Source organism: Varroa jacobsoni, unplaced genomic scaffold, assembly GCF_002532875.2.
Source record: "Varroa jacobsoni isolate VJ856 unplaced genomic scaffold, vjacob_1.0 scaffold_1447, whole genome shotgun sequence".
NCBI classification, from domain to species: domain Eukaryota; kingdom Metazoa; phylum Arthropoda; class Arachnida; order Mesostigmata; family Varroidae; genus Varroa; species Varroa jacobsoni.
This window is the reverse complement of record NW_019214349.1, coordinates 1-15,614: the sequence shown is the minus strand read 5'-3', so window position 1 is coordinate 15,614 and position 15,614 is coordinate 1. Positions and strand designations below refer to the sequence as shown.

At 37.9% G+C, this 15,614-nt stretch overlaps 1 long non-coding RNA gene across 1 annotated transcript; it reads left to right on the top strand.

Annotated features, from left to right (window-relative positions):
• Positions 1–185: 185 nt before the first annotated feature.
• LOC111270128 (uncharacterized) lies at positions 186–15,050 on the top strand. Its single transcript, XR_002686151.2, has 2 exons — positions 186–4,940; positions 5,438–15,050. It is a non-coding gene; the product is annotated as an uncharacterized LOC111270128 (long non-coding RNA).
• The last annotated feature ends 564 nt before the right edge of the window (positions 15,051–15,614 follow it).

Below are 15,614 nucleotides of genomic sequence, written 5' to 3'. Positions count from 1 at the left end.
GGCGAAAATATATACCGAAGCTCCTCGATGTTTGCAGTAAGACTTTTCCGTGGCTAGACAAATGCAGTGAGCGCTTCATGTAGAATGCCTACGACAATGATCTGTGGCACCTCTCTTGAATAAGGAAACGTTCCCGAGGAAGCTCTTAAAGATCTGCTACCACTACCGTTAATCAGCTGCTTGAGGCGATCAACAATGGTTATCCGATCGCTTTTACCGCCAACAGTCAGATCATTCGCGCACAACCGTCGTCCGTACTGATTGTGCTCAACTAGTATAGTTAACGTACGCTGCCGTGATCGATTTGGGCACGCTGAAATATCATAGAGCTAATGAGGGTGATCTTACTAGTGACTCGCCGATCTCATTAAATGGTAGCACCTTTCGTGTGTGAGAATCTTTTATTCTTGTTGTAGAAATAGGCCTATTCCTTGGCACTATTTAATACTCTCGACAGTCTGGATTTTATCTATCTATCTATCTATCGCGCCAGCTATTAGAGCCTCTAACAAACCATAAATATTGTAGATATTGCAGGGTTTCTCAAAAAGAAGCAATTTCATCCAGTATAGGATTGTTAATGTTAATGTACTTCAGCGTGGCGATCTGATATTTTTGTCGAACGTCGCCGTCAGCAATTCTAAACAACACAGGCATCATTCTGAACAACTCTTTTCAATGTAGTTAACAAAGCTAGGTGTTGCAGGCAGAAATGTACGAACATCCTGATTTTAGATGCCAAATCAGTTTTGTTATTCCAAAAAAGTGTGTGAATGATGCTATGGATAGAACCTTGGTTTAAAGCAGACGGGCGAACTTCGAAACCATCCTAGAACGTCTCAATAAAGAAATTGTGACTGTGCTGTGTGCAAGTTCTAAAAGCCAAGTTGAACTCCATGTTCGAGATATTAAGGCCGTTAGTTTTATCGGGTCCAATGCAGGCCGTTGAGCAGAGTTATTTACAGTACGTGAGCATATGCGAGAATTTTTGGGGTCGAACACGAATTCGAGATAAGAGATGGCTCTTTTCAACTGTTTAATATTCGGGGCGATCCTTCTGAACATTAGGGTGGCCTTTACCGGTTCATTTTGGACAAACCACTGAGTTTTATCGTTACCTAGGTTCATTCACATTACGCGCATTATACAAAGGAGAAATGACTGAGAAGGTGCGAACAGCTTGAACCCAGTTCCTTTCGCGAAAGTCGCAGCTCTGAAAAAATGCGTTTAGAGCCCTCGCGCGAGCTAGGCTCGGCCTGCTTGATTTTATGCCCATCAAATTATCCAACAAAAGCTAAATAATCAGGCATAGTGGGTCGTGGAACTCGTAGCAAAATGTCAAGACACATTTTAAATACTTTAATCGTTATTTATTGTATACTTACTATAGGGAAAAAGCATTTGCTACTCGCACTAGTGACTGCTATTGACCATATTAAACGCGCAATATATAAACGAGTGGTTTATCTATTTAGAACTCGACAAGAACAGAAGAACGGTCTAGGTCAACCATTGTCGCAGGTACAAACCGGCATACTTTTAAGATTTTGCTTCATCCGGCTAATCTGGCTAACGGGTTGTTACGCAAAGCATGGTAAGTGGCAGCTTTATGACCGATTAAAATAATTATGTGAAGTGAAAAAAAATGAATAAAATATTATCAACAAGGAATTCTTATAGTGTTTGCATGCTGACTCATTGGAAAATCCATGAGCTAATAATCTATAATAGCTTTTATAAGCAGTAGAACGTTCCATTTGTGCAAATGTTCGCTCACCATCAAAAACAAAGAACAGCAGTAGGTCACAGTAGTCGCTAAAAGATCTAAATTTTATGCATGCAATAATACTACTTTTTAGGAAATACATTTCATTCTACCAAATCTGGTGATCGAAATTTCCTTTTTTACTACTGTGGCTTAGGCCATTGTATAGAACTATAAAAAGTCGTAGATTTGCGAAAATGCCACGTTGAACGCTGACTGTATGGACCGCTTTTATCTTAGAGCTTTCGTTTCTTACTTCACTCTCATAATAACAGTAAAAAACATAAATTATATCGTTCAATAAAGCATAGTGTAGCTACGCTAACAGTCTACAGAATATCGCATGTAATGTTATAGCTGAAGTGTCAATAACAATCAATCTACCAAAATTCATCGTACGTAAGAAAATTAGCGCGAGACGTAAATATCGTTCAACAAGTATTTACTTATTTATTATTGATATAATTCGATACATCACTTTTGTAAATAAACGACTGTGCACGCCGTTGCGCCGTTCAACTGGTCTTCTGTCGTTCTACTTATTATTGATGCTGCTTAACTGTAAGTAATGTTGTTATCACGATCTTCATTTTCTTCAGTTTTATAATAATAATCAATGTTTATAACACTATTACATTAGCATAACAAGATACGTATGCAAAGCAATGTGGTTTTGTTTTTGGAAATGTTATCGCCATATAGAACGCAGGTTCCTAGCGTTACTTGTTATCAGAGAAGAAGGTTTTGAAGATCGAAAAACTTTTATTGAACATTTTCTATGATTCGATATAGATATATAGACAATCATCAGAAGAGGGATTCTTCTGTTTACGTCTGTCGGAGCAAGATTATTATTAGGTCAGCTCCTGTATAGGGAGCGAAAAAACTCTTCGACACACGCTTCCAGTAGTCACACTTTAGCGTTTATTATTGTATTAGATTTTAGTCGTCATAAACAAAGTTTGACTTGCTAAGCGATTAATTTCTTTTGCTTTGTATTTAATATTCTCATTGCCGCATTATTAGCAAATAGGCGGTTTTCATTTGCCCGAATTTACACCTTTGTATTGAGGAACGACGTACTCATCCAATGTTCTGAAGTATTTTTCCTTTTCTCGACACCGGTGGGAACAACAAGGCTAGACAAGCTAAGCTAGCTGAAACAACTCAGCTTTGTTCTAGCGTCTTACTCATGACATCCTGTTCACTTCTAAGGTGTTTTTATCCAGTTTTTATGGCTTCCTCCCGTGATCGAATTTTGTTTTTGTTGGCGTTTTGTATGTTTGCCTATTTATATGTGACTTAAATACGGCTTATTTAGTACACCTAAAACAAATTATAGTTTATATCCAGGTGAAAATATTTTTAGTTCCACGCCCGGTATTATCGTTAGCCATGGCTACATACAATTCACGTCTTACTAAAGAAACCATCATACCTCAGTAAACCGGTTACGTCCCCGAAAGTGTCCCCCCAACTGAGGTGTCTCTTCAGTTCAGATCCCGAGAGGAATAGTTCAACTGTGAACTCTTCCCCTACAGTTTATGGTTCGTAGCTGTTGACTTATTTCTCATACAGGTTAATTTGTATGAATATTGAAATACGCAATAATATTTGTAGGCAGCAGCAGTTGTGGTAATAATATAACCGTAGTCGGATGGTATTAATTTCCATTCACGCAAACACATCCGGTAAAAATTGTCACAATAATGCATTCTTCATATTCCTCCATTGTGTGTATAATTAAAATTAGCAGAATAAATATTACAGTCAATAGTAATAGAATAAGAATGAATATTATTAGTAGCGGGTTTTAGCACCTAAAAATAACCCGCACAAACATCGACAAAAGCGAAAATGCGACCAATTTCATTGCTTTCGATATTCTGTCGCAGAAAAACTAAGCATTTCCAAACGATGCTGAACAGATACGACTAAAATCCTATTTATTTATCATTGTTTTTATCAAACTAGCATTGTACGAGTGTAAACGCATGTATATATCTATAATGTATCTACGAAGTTTTTACTTCACACATAAAAAAAAGGATGCAGCAATGATTAGGCAAGCTTTTTCCACGTTCGTGATTGCAGTGTGTTATGTTCTCGGATCGGTCGCAGACCACAAAGCAACGCATAAAGCTCCAATGGCTGGTTGTTGACTCAGTCCGTTCATTGTTACCATTATCTGCCAGTGAAGTTCGTCTTTTTCCACCGCAGCATAGAGGTGTAGATATCTCTTGTGGCCATCGACCACGTTATATGTGTATACATAGCTTTCGGTCACTTTTTCCATATAGTACATATGTGTATATAGGCGCAGCAATGTATCACTATATATATATATATATATATATATATATATATATATGCAATTTTAATATGGGTGATACTCAGTAAACCTTCGTAAAATGTTCTTTTCTTTTCTACCAAGTTCTCATTGTGCTTGTCTTATATTCCCTGACTCTATACCTTCCTCGCTTTCTGTCCGGATTTTCTCCGAAATATCAAGACAAGTTGTTACGAAAGATTAGTTCTTTTGCGGATACCTCAAAACGTATAGGAACAATCAGGTGTCCTAGAAGGCTTTTTCAAAGGCTTAGCCCCCCATTGTGAAGGTGGCATCGAGCATGTCACCTGCTTTACTTCGTTCGAGATAGATCCGCGAAATCGATACTCAACTGTTATGAAAGAATTTTTTTTCTGTTTTTTGTTTTTTTCTTTCCTTTCTTGACTTTATTATTATCATTATTATTATTACTATTAGCGATATTTATATCATCATCATTAAATAGCAATGAATAATGAAACTTTGACACTGGCGAAATGCACTCAGACTGTCCCACATATATGTAATTGGGTGCGGTGTGGGTTTCGGCTTAGGACCATGAAGCGGCAAATGATGTTGCGTAGTGTATAAGTCGCTACAGCTTCTGGAGACGTGTCATTTAGCCATCAGTGAAGGTCTTACCGGCAAAGAAAGCTTGATGGAGAGATCCTACGTTCTTTTGCATTCGATCTCTGTCTGTGATATATATGCTTTCATCGTATCACCGCCAGTGTGTCAGCATTATGATCATGTCTCAAAGACATGCGGCATCGAAGCAAATCGCAAGCCCTTACTGTCCAAAACTATGTATGCGCTCTGTTACCAGTTTGCGTAAAATCACCACGGGTTAGTTCTATTGTTAATGCTCTTACTGTTGTTTGTTTTATTATTATTGTTGTTTTTGGTCATTGGCACCCTGTCGACTGTTACTGACAGCAGTACCAAACCGAAGAAATGGCAAACATTTATAAAGGTGAATTTCTTCTGCAGTTTACTCTGAATGACAGAACCCTAGTCATTGTTCCATCACCGTCACCTCATTCGATAAACCTGAATAATACTCAAATCTGTTTTTATATCATGTTATAGAAGATGGCCAGTCCTACTGTTAGTACTAACTACCAAGTGTAAAATCACTAAGTGTTGTCATATCGTGTATACAATATATATGTATATATGAACGTAAATGTGTATATCTCTATATACTATGTACAATATAATCATATTCACCATCATATAGTCGTTCCATTAAAATCATGAAATTATAGCTTCCCCTACTTTCAACGCTATCATTGTTCTTTTAAGGTCAGATTAATTGATCTCTTTTTCTCTTTATTTTTAAGGGCTTTATTCTGGCTGCGGCGCCTAACATCGTTGGACCACTTAGTTACGTTTTCGGGAATCGTCCAGGTGATCACACGGCCGGCCACAATGAATAATGATACACACACCCGTCCTACACACAAACTTTTAGATTCCTACAAGTGTTTATGTATATAGATTTATACATACATATATGTATATATTGATCAATATATATCCGGTCAGTATATATATATAATCGTGACGATAATAAGAGTAAAAGGTAAAATTGCGCACTGCAACAGTATCGAAAGTCTACGGACTTGTTCGGTGTTTTCTGTGTTTTGCAAGTATCGACACATATTGTTCTGTTTACGTGTATGTGCGTGATCGGTGAGTTTGTTGATGTATGCAAGCGATTCTTGTTTGGAGTGGATAGAAGTGGCAATTAGTGTATCATCAGGATATCTCAGTCATATCAACAAAGCAGTCAACACTGGCAATCAGACTTTGCGCTCATGAACGTAAAATCATGTCGTTATCTTCAGGCTTAGTTCACGCGGCGCAGATGTGAGCTGTAGACGCGATTACGTAGATTTAAGTCTGCGGCAATATGCCGTTTGCAGATCGCTTCTATTATCAGAAACTACACTTTGACACACCGAATTGTCTAGAATTTAAACCTGCTTTGCATGTATCTCAACTACCATTTTGATATTGGAGAATGAAGGTAGTAACATAAACGTTCATTTCGTACCTTCGTTGGTCTTTAAGAGTAGCCTAATCATATATAAGCGCCTTGATGTTTGCCTATTTTAACCGGCACGACACGTTCGTGGGCTAGTGGCTAAGAGTTTTGTCAAAGGGAAGTTTTACTTCAAACGATTTTTATTGAAAAACCGACTCCTTCTACAAACCACCTTTACGAAATCACATTTCTCACCGCTTGTGTGCTCCACGTAACGGTAAATCTTTGCGAGTTGTTTGTATTTTCATTTCAATTCGGGCACAATATCCCAATTCAAACCCCCTAGAAACGCAGTGAAAACAGTCCAGAATAAAAAACATGTTTCTTTTATATTAGTTTGTGTATAAGGTCATATTTGACAGCAGCTAAATAAACACATTATCAAGGGGAACCCATATAATCACATTTATTTGTCTAGGCCATTTCCACACGTACTTTTGACGAAGCATAGTGCAGGTTGCCCATCTATATCAATGCACGGTGCCGAAGACGATATACGCGATTACAAAACAGCGTTCTTCTGAATACTTTCGGCAACATCTTTTTGGCGACATATATATATATATATATATATATATATATTGGCTCCGCGCGTTCGATGATAGCAATCCGACAGTCTCCTCGTATTTGTCTTTTACTCTTCCCAAGAATATTTTCGAAATAGGGCGGCTTTCCTATTTACGATCTTTGATGATATTTTTCGTGCGCTAAATTCTGTTTTGCTGTTTGCAACGGGAGTATAGTCCACATGTACTTATGAAGATAATTATATAGATGTGTTTACATAATATCGCAATAACAATTAGATTTCATTTGTAATGCGCCTTTGTAGATAACAATCTGGCAGAGTCTGTTCAATGCGCTCTTGATTTTTAACAGCAGTGACTTTACCGATAAAGATCACTTTTCGGTATCGGTAGAGCAACGGAGGCGCCACGCGTTCGCTGAACGCGTATTGTGTACTACAATCACGAATGTAACGTTCCTCGCCCTTATGAACTTATTACGACCCCGAATTTGATAATCCTGTTTTTGATGCGCCAAATAAACGAGGCTCAAACCAGCGCTGTGCTTCGGCCTTTCTTCAATTTTCGAGCATAAATATAGAGAATAAGAGACTCGTACATTCGTAATACTTTGGTGTCAACCAATTAAAATCTCTAGGTGTTGTTTTTCAATAAAATCAAGCAGGACAGATAGAATCACCAAATCTGGCGATACATGTAAGCGGAATTTGCTTGTAGTATAATGTTTACTATCATTTTTATAGTAACTATCACTATCGTTAATAAAGATGAGCAAAAAGCACAACTCACACTGAGGCCATGAACGTGTGGCCACAAGTAGCATCGTGAAGCTTCATTGTTACCACTAGTTTATGCTGTATCTTTCATTGCTTCAGTCCCGTGAAACGACTACGTGTTGGACACGTACGTCGCTCGCGGAAACGGATGGATTCCGAATGCATGTATTAGTAATAGCAGGTAGTTATAATGTGTGTGTGTATATAGGCAATGTTTACAATATTATATTATCAGTAACAAATATATTTACACCAGAAAAACTATTAAAGAAGCCCGAACTACACATACCATTTGCTTATTTAACTGCTGGCTTGGTCTTGAATAAAATCAATTTAGTGGTATTACAGTTGTACCAAGTCAACTGTTATCGTTAATCAGCACTACGCAATCATATATTGTATCTTGTGCCAGTGACAATCGCCTCATCGCAATTACTAGTGCTGTCTGTTTGACGGAGCAATACGTGCATTCAAAGAAAACGAGGACCTTTTCCCAGTCTTTCTATACGAAAGCTATGCTTTTTAGCCCATAATTACTAGAAAAATTTGACGCACGCACGAGAAATTCGGGGCAAAATTGGTAGTCAATTTTCAAGCATATATCTTATGTCATAACGCAGTAATTTTAACAGGAATCGAATACTGGGAGGGAATATCAACAACTGGGCACCTAATCTTTTTGCCATCGTATTCTGTAAACATGTTTCCATGATGTCTACATCTCTGATTTGTACAAATGGATACAAAGTTTCCTGAACTATAGTAGTTTAAGCGGCCTGGTCCTTGTTGGCCATTTCATAAACTTGGACCAATGTATTTTGCTATTTAAATCCCAACACGTTATTCGGAGTGTAACATACTGTCATCGTTTTAATTACACGTGTATCACGTATACTCCTATCAGTTATGGCTAATTCTACTCAAGTACCTGCTAAATTCAATATCAATTGTTTTTCTCAGTAACAATAAGAAAGCAATCTAGCTCAAAAATTAACCACCGAATCATTTTCGTGGTTACTTCTCAAAAGTTACTTGCTACTTCGGTATTTTTTAAAAATTAGTCGTTTTACTGTGCAACGGTACTAAAAACCATTAGACGGATTTTTGGCGTGCTTGCTATTTGCGTCAAAACATTCGTTTTTGCCAAAGCGACAGCAGCTGCAATGGAGCGAATATAGGTTGTTGTAAATATCAACCTGCTAGAACAGAAATTGGAATTAGTTATTATTTTATTGTTAAGCCAACAGTACAACAGGTTGGTTATGTGATGTACAATGGCATTGAATTATTGATAGACACGTTCAAGAATTTGTGGCGTACATTTTTCAACGCTCTCGCCAAAAACTCATGCTCGATTGTGAGTACGTGTACAAAAGCTTTATTAAGTTTCGAACCGTGTTTTGTAGAAGAGAACAAGAATCCCGGCAGACTGTCAACATCCATTGTATTGTTTATTTTTGTGTATATTTTTCATATTTTCGTTTCGTCTTTCTCTTAGTGTTTGTCCTCTTTGTTTTCCGTCTGCTATATAATGAGATAACACAAATTTTTCTGCATATTGGAAAAGATCCGCAACAAAAAGGCGTGTGCGGTCTTCACCACTGACTAATCCTATTTGTCGGGGTGAGGATAGGGACCGGTATATTATGTGTAAATATATATATATATATATACATATACATGATGGATGTGTATATATATTGTGTTTTATCATCGTCGTTATTACCATAGGTTTGCTTTTGTCGATGTTGTGAAATATGGAAATCAGCAATACGTGGAATGCACAAAAATTCGTACAATACGATATATGTATATATATATATTTTTTTACACACGCATTTCCGTTTCTCTCTTATTTCTCCCCACGACCCGAGCAACGTCAGTTCTTCTTCGTATCTTTACATTCGCAAAATTGACAGCAATCGCCGCCTAATATATATATATATATATATATTATATATATATATATATATTTATATATATATCAGTTGACATGAGCGTGATTTACACGCTGAAGCCTGTTTCATCTTTGCACCAATTAATTTTATGTATATGTATATCTATATATTATATTACATCAGCAATATAATAATAATAATCCTTTAAAAACTAACACTGTGTTTTCCGCCGACGCCGACGATGCTCGTGCTCGTTGTCACGTTCACGACTGATTGGATGTCAGTTTAAACCGCTCATAGCCTTCTGATTACCACGTTGCACGCTCGGTCCTTGGTGTCAATCATATCCAAGCTAGCTGTGCGATAAATACTCATGTGAATTTTATATAGTAATACACTCTAAGAGGGAAAAGTGCGGTTTGTTTTTTCTTACTGAATGAGAAAAAAGGGCGCCTGTAATGAAGGTGAGGCGCACAACACAGACTCCCAAAACCGCAGTTTCTATAAACATTCGATTACCCTTTTCTTTGTTTTCTTTTTCCTCTTAATTCGTTCTGCGCATTTTTGACTTCATTAAGACGTGTCTGTATATCGTCGATAGTGCTATAATAGTGCTGAAGTGCATGACAGATCCGTTGGATACCCTCAGATGAAGAATTGATGTCTTTGGTAGCGTTCTAGCGGCATCGTGATACGTTTCTCCCTAGCCAGCGTTTATTGAAAACCACTAACCCCTTTCTTTTGAGCAGCATTTTCTAAGTAATTTGGATAATGTACTTTTTGTCATCGCTTGTCTACCAAGAATGCACGGTCGTAACAATTTAAGGTTGAATAGGCCCTCCTTAAGTGGCGTGCCTCATAGGAGAATTGTCTTTTTTTGGTAATGCCTTATTAATTGCCTGATCAATTTTTCGTCAATGGGAAAGGCCTCAGTTAAGAGTGAAGTTTCCTTTATCGAAGCTCTATTCAATATCATAACAAACTATCAGTTAATCACAAACATATATCGAAACACCGACAAACCAACATGCCAACAATGCATACGAAACGGATGCGTGGGATAGTTTGTCACACGTATCGTCTATCGCTGGCATCTACGACGAAAACTGTAATTAAATTCATCGATAACCTACTAATACTATGGTATGAACAATTTCCAATACGAGAACACAAGCATTAGATTTTTTCAGTTGCTAACAGTGTTGCTAACAACCAGCGAGGGTTTGTGTCCGCTACGTCCCGCCTCTGCACGTGCAAAGGACAAGCTCTAGTTTTATTATAACTAACATTATTATTGTTATTATTATTAGCAATATTATTTAGGCTAAGGTGTGTACAAGTTTGTAAGATCTACACAGTTCGGAATATGGTATCACTTGGTGGGAAGAACTTCCAATTGCGAAGCAAGAACGAAGTGATTCGAGGCTTTGTGGCTGGCGCAGAACGAATGTCAGAAATATCTTTTTTTTTTTTCAATATATCCATGAATAGTAATGTGCGTGTTCGACAACGCTTTTATCCTGGCATTATCGTGATTATCATCATCAGTGTTATTATTGTCCTACCATGGATAAGCACATACATTGCTTTCTCGTTAGTACAACCGCTACATTGTAAGTGCAAATACTAAGCGATAAGATTAGGGCTAGCAAGTGTTTAAAGTCTAGTAGTTTTGTTGCGACTACCATCCAACATCATCAGCATTTCCATCATCATTATAATCCTCATCGTCATCAGCGTATTCTGTGTCTACCAGATGTGTTCTTGTTTCCCGCACGTGTTAGGCTATCGATCACGGCATCATCAACAGTATTTTTATAGTGGTATGATTATCTCTACACAATGAGAATAAAGTTGGCACTAGTCTTTGGTGTCTCTCCTTTGCGCTTGCTTACTTTCCGTCCCTCAATGTTTTTTCGTTCCGATGGAGCAGATCTCAGCAGCAATAGTTATGGTGGTAATAAATCTGATTTGATACATATATATATATATATATATAATATATATATATTATATATATATATATATATATATATCGACAACGATTGTTGATTTTTGCCGTACATGCGTAGGATGGATGATACAATGAATAGCCACTTGGGTCTTTGATTAGTGTAGAGACTTTACCTTCAACTAACCTCCCGTTATCCGATCCTCTTTTTTCAAAAGTGACACAAAGGTGTGAACAATGTTCTTTATAAATATGCCCGCGCTACATGTAGTTTTCCGTGTTTTTGTTATTATGTAGGTAACTACATACACAATAGATCGCCACACTTTCGTTTTTGTTTTGTTTTTATAGCCACTTTATGTACATTAGAATAGGTTATATAATTACATATTTTTCCCCTCAGCCTTATTTTTTGGATATATATGTATATCCGTCAATGGAAAAAGAAACCTGCAGATGAAAATAATGATATGTTGTTGTTATGTTTTCGTTTTCGCCTCATCATATCTTTCGTTTTATAACTCCTTTGATACTTCGTCTCTCCACCGATTTCTATCACCAGTAATAATCTGAATACAATTATATGCATGTATGTATATATATATTTTTTTATGAATATATGAGAATCTAGTAGCGGACTGTTGTCAGTCGCCAATGGGAGCCGACTTCATCAATCAACTACATGTACAATTGTCACTTTTTGTTGTTATTGTTTTACAGTAATCTAATATATAATAATAATAACATTAGATTATTATACATATACACGATGTAATAATAAAATAGATGAGTGGAAAGACAAAATACGCTGTAATGTAATATATAATTACAATTATATTAATATAATAAGAACATTAATTGACGCTAAAATATAATTAGCGGTAAGAGTGGTGATAAACCAAACAAACTTCAAAATGCATTTTAGTAAACATCATGGCACCCCCCTCTACTGAAAAGAGTGTGGATGAGGTCTATAGTTTCAACATGGACAAGCTCACCGCACGCCATAGCAAAAGGAACAGCGCGCAGCACAGGCCTTTAAACTAGGCCGCTCGTCATATATAGATGTATGTGTGTATATATATATATTTCGAGATGTATATATTTAGATATATAGAATATGATGTATATATAATGATTTTTTGTCTGCCACTTTCAGTTTCGATCCTTCATCGTGCGTCAGTAATTGGAGAAAGTAATAATAATTATTATTAAATAATTATCGCGATTATTCCCTGTGTTATCGGCAGGCAAACTCAAGGCAGCAGCTACATGGAGGTGTTCACGTTTAAGTTATGATAACAACTCGTTGCTGGTGGACAAAACACCATTCGATGAGACTGTCACCGCAAATGCCGTTCCACAACAGAACAAAGACAGTTTTCTTTTTTGTTTTGCCCGCCCACGATGCCGTTTTCTGAGACACTTTGCGCGGTTGTCGGTGACAAATGGATGACTACCGGTTCATCACTGACAACTGACTTTACGCGTGCGTAAAACGCATACAAACGAATCGGCGATACAGAATGATTGACTGCCTGTCGGGAGTTCTCTATTCCTCCATTCCTTCTGCTACAGATGTTTTGGCAGTAATTATCGCCATGATTGTTGCGGTCGTAATTACTCGTCAACACTGGACTTTAAGCGCTGATTAAGAGATAGTCGACCGTGGAAGTTCCTTCGGCAGTTTGCAGGAGGGTAAGCATATTTTCACTGGCCCATTCTAAACCTTTCACCACTGCTCCTCATCGCCTCGAGTAAACTGTCTTCGAACGGACGAGAGGCCTAAGCGTTAACTGTTTGCAAACAGGTGCCACCACCATTAACATTAGTAAGATCAAGTCGTTAACAAATTGCATATATATGTAGACATGGCTGTGACGTTCTGTGTTTTCATTGGGGTGTTCCTAACCTCATTGTTGCCGTTTCTACTGTCATTGTTGTTCGTTGTTGTTATTGTTGTCGGGTATGTTGCTGCTGCGACTTTTCCGCCGTGGTTATTTTTCCTTCACTCCCCCTTCTTTATACCTCATATTGTTTTATTTTTTATACCTCACATTGTTTTATTTTTTATACCTCACATTGTTTTATAACTATTATAACGTTATTGTATAATATCAAAGATGACTACTGAAGCTCAGCTGCATGTTCCTACCAGCCCTAAACATAAAGCGGCCTGGCAGATGTCAGCGAGTTCCTAGACTCCCGGCGACGCCCCGCTGTTCGTGCTGGGGTTCCACTTGCGCTTAGACACTGAGACATAGCAATTCATTCGTAGTTGTGATAGCAGTAGTTTACCTGAACACTGTCGGGGGCGGCCGAGCCACGATAATGCGTAAGTAAAAATCCACACGTCCATACACTCAATAAACATATCTAATCTCATTCTCCTTCCATTTACTGTGAGTGAGTAGATCTGTGTATGCGTGTGTTGAAGGACATTACACGTGTGTATTCGCCTTTATGTGCAGCTGACTTTACCCCTTATCACTGGTAGAATTTACCAATTATATCTATCATGCCTCTCAGTACACGCATACACAGAACCACTCAAAAACATACTCCTCTATAACTCTACACAAACATGACATTCACACTAAAATGAAGTTAAAGGACGTCACTGGTCGATCGCTTTCCACCCTCTTCGTGATGTATGATTAATATATATATATATATATATATATATAATGTTTTTGTTTTCGCTCGTCTTCGCTTTACAGAGCTTAGTCCTTACAAATTAACCTCGCTTGAATGGCATTCTTTTCACGGCACTATTATTATTATTATTGTCCTCGTTTTTCCTCAGTGTTAGGCCCAGCAGGGCTTTCCCAACGCTAAATACCTTCTCTCTGTCAGCTCACATCAGCTTTTCTTCCTGTTAACCACTTGAAAAATAAAAAATAGTAAGGTTTGAAAGCACTTCAACGAAAAAGAAGGTTTTTTCGTTGGAAGGCGTTTTCTGTTTTGTACGTTATTAAATGTCTTCGCTTCCACAGTTATCCGGCATTATGGTTGCATGGCGGTGTCGCTGGTGTTTTCTTGTTCTCGGTTTTAAACTCATTTCTGCATGCGGAGCTAAGCGTTGGTGACACAAACGCATCCACAATGCCACCCGACTCTACGCGGCGGACCAGCCGGTTCTTGAAGTGAATTTTTTTTCCTTATCGTCCAAAAGCCAATACATTCACAAATCCTCTCTCTCCCGTCTCCGTTTTCCCTCCTCTCACAGACATACCATCATACAAACATAGGAATTTAACGAATTTTGAACGAATCTCTTCTCTACTACAAGGAGTTCTTCAATGCGTCACTAATTGAATGAATCAAGCAGTTACCTATTATGGCATCCTGCGTAAACAGCAGAAACGTCGAAAAAACTTCTTTTTGCAAAGTCAGTGTCATCAAGAACACGTTCACTTTCTCCAAGCACACTTGCACAACAATTCTACCTAGGCTTTTTCTTTCTCGCTCGGTCTTAATGACGCATACATCGAGTGTGCTGATCGCCTTAATGTGAGTAGCAAACAACGCAAGATAAATAGCCGCTAATTTTCAACAATAGCAGCAGCGTACGATACAAATGACAATATAAGATAAGTAAAAGGGCGTTATACATATTTGGGGTAGCATTACTAACTGGGGGGAAAAGGACAAGAAAAAATGTCATTTTACCGCCGGGTGCCCCCAATATCGTCACAACAATACGTAAATAGAAGAAAAAAAAAGCAAACCAGATGGAAGCGTCATCGTAGCGGCTTTCAGCTAGGTGTACGATTTCGATTTTATGAACTTACACTGCGACCCACAAGTATATATTGAAACTAGGCAGTTTTCAGAGTTGAACAGTTCTTCAAACCTAAAGTAACGTATATAATCATACCCATATCAGATATAAACACATCACCCCTCATTTCGTCGTAAACTTAGGCACCAATCAAATAGTGTACTAACAACATAGTGCTTCTTTCGTAGCTGTCAAAAGCCAAGCAACTAATTCGGAAGCTGACTAACCCGCTCTCAATTAATCGGACCGATCAGCGTACAAGGAAGGGGTGATAGGGCCTGTAAGAGCCAAACGGAAGAATCACCTTGGTTCATGTCTCCCCTAGGCCATTCGCAACCCGCATAATCATCACTGTTGGGTTTTCACTCGAATAGGCGTCATTACAAGCAATTATGAATGAAAGTAGACGATATATCACCACCTTTTAGAATGCGTGGCATCTTCCCACCTTCCGATTTCTATGTTTTGCGTATGTTTATATGCGTATGCGTATGTTTATATGCGTATGCGTATGTTTATATGCGTATGCGTATG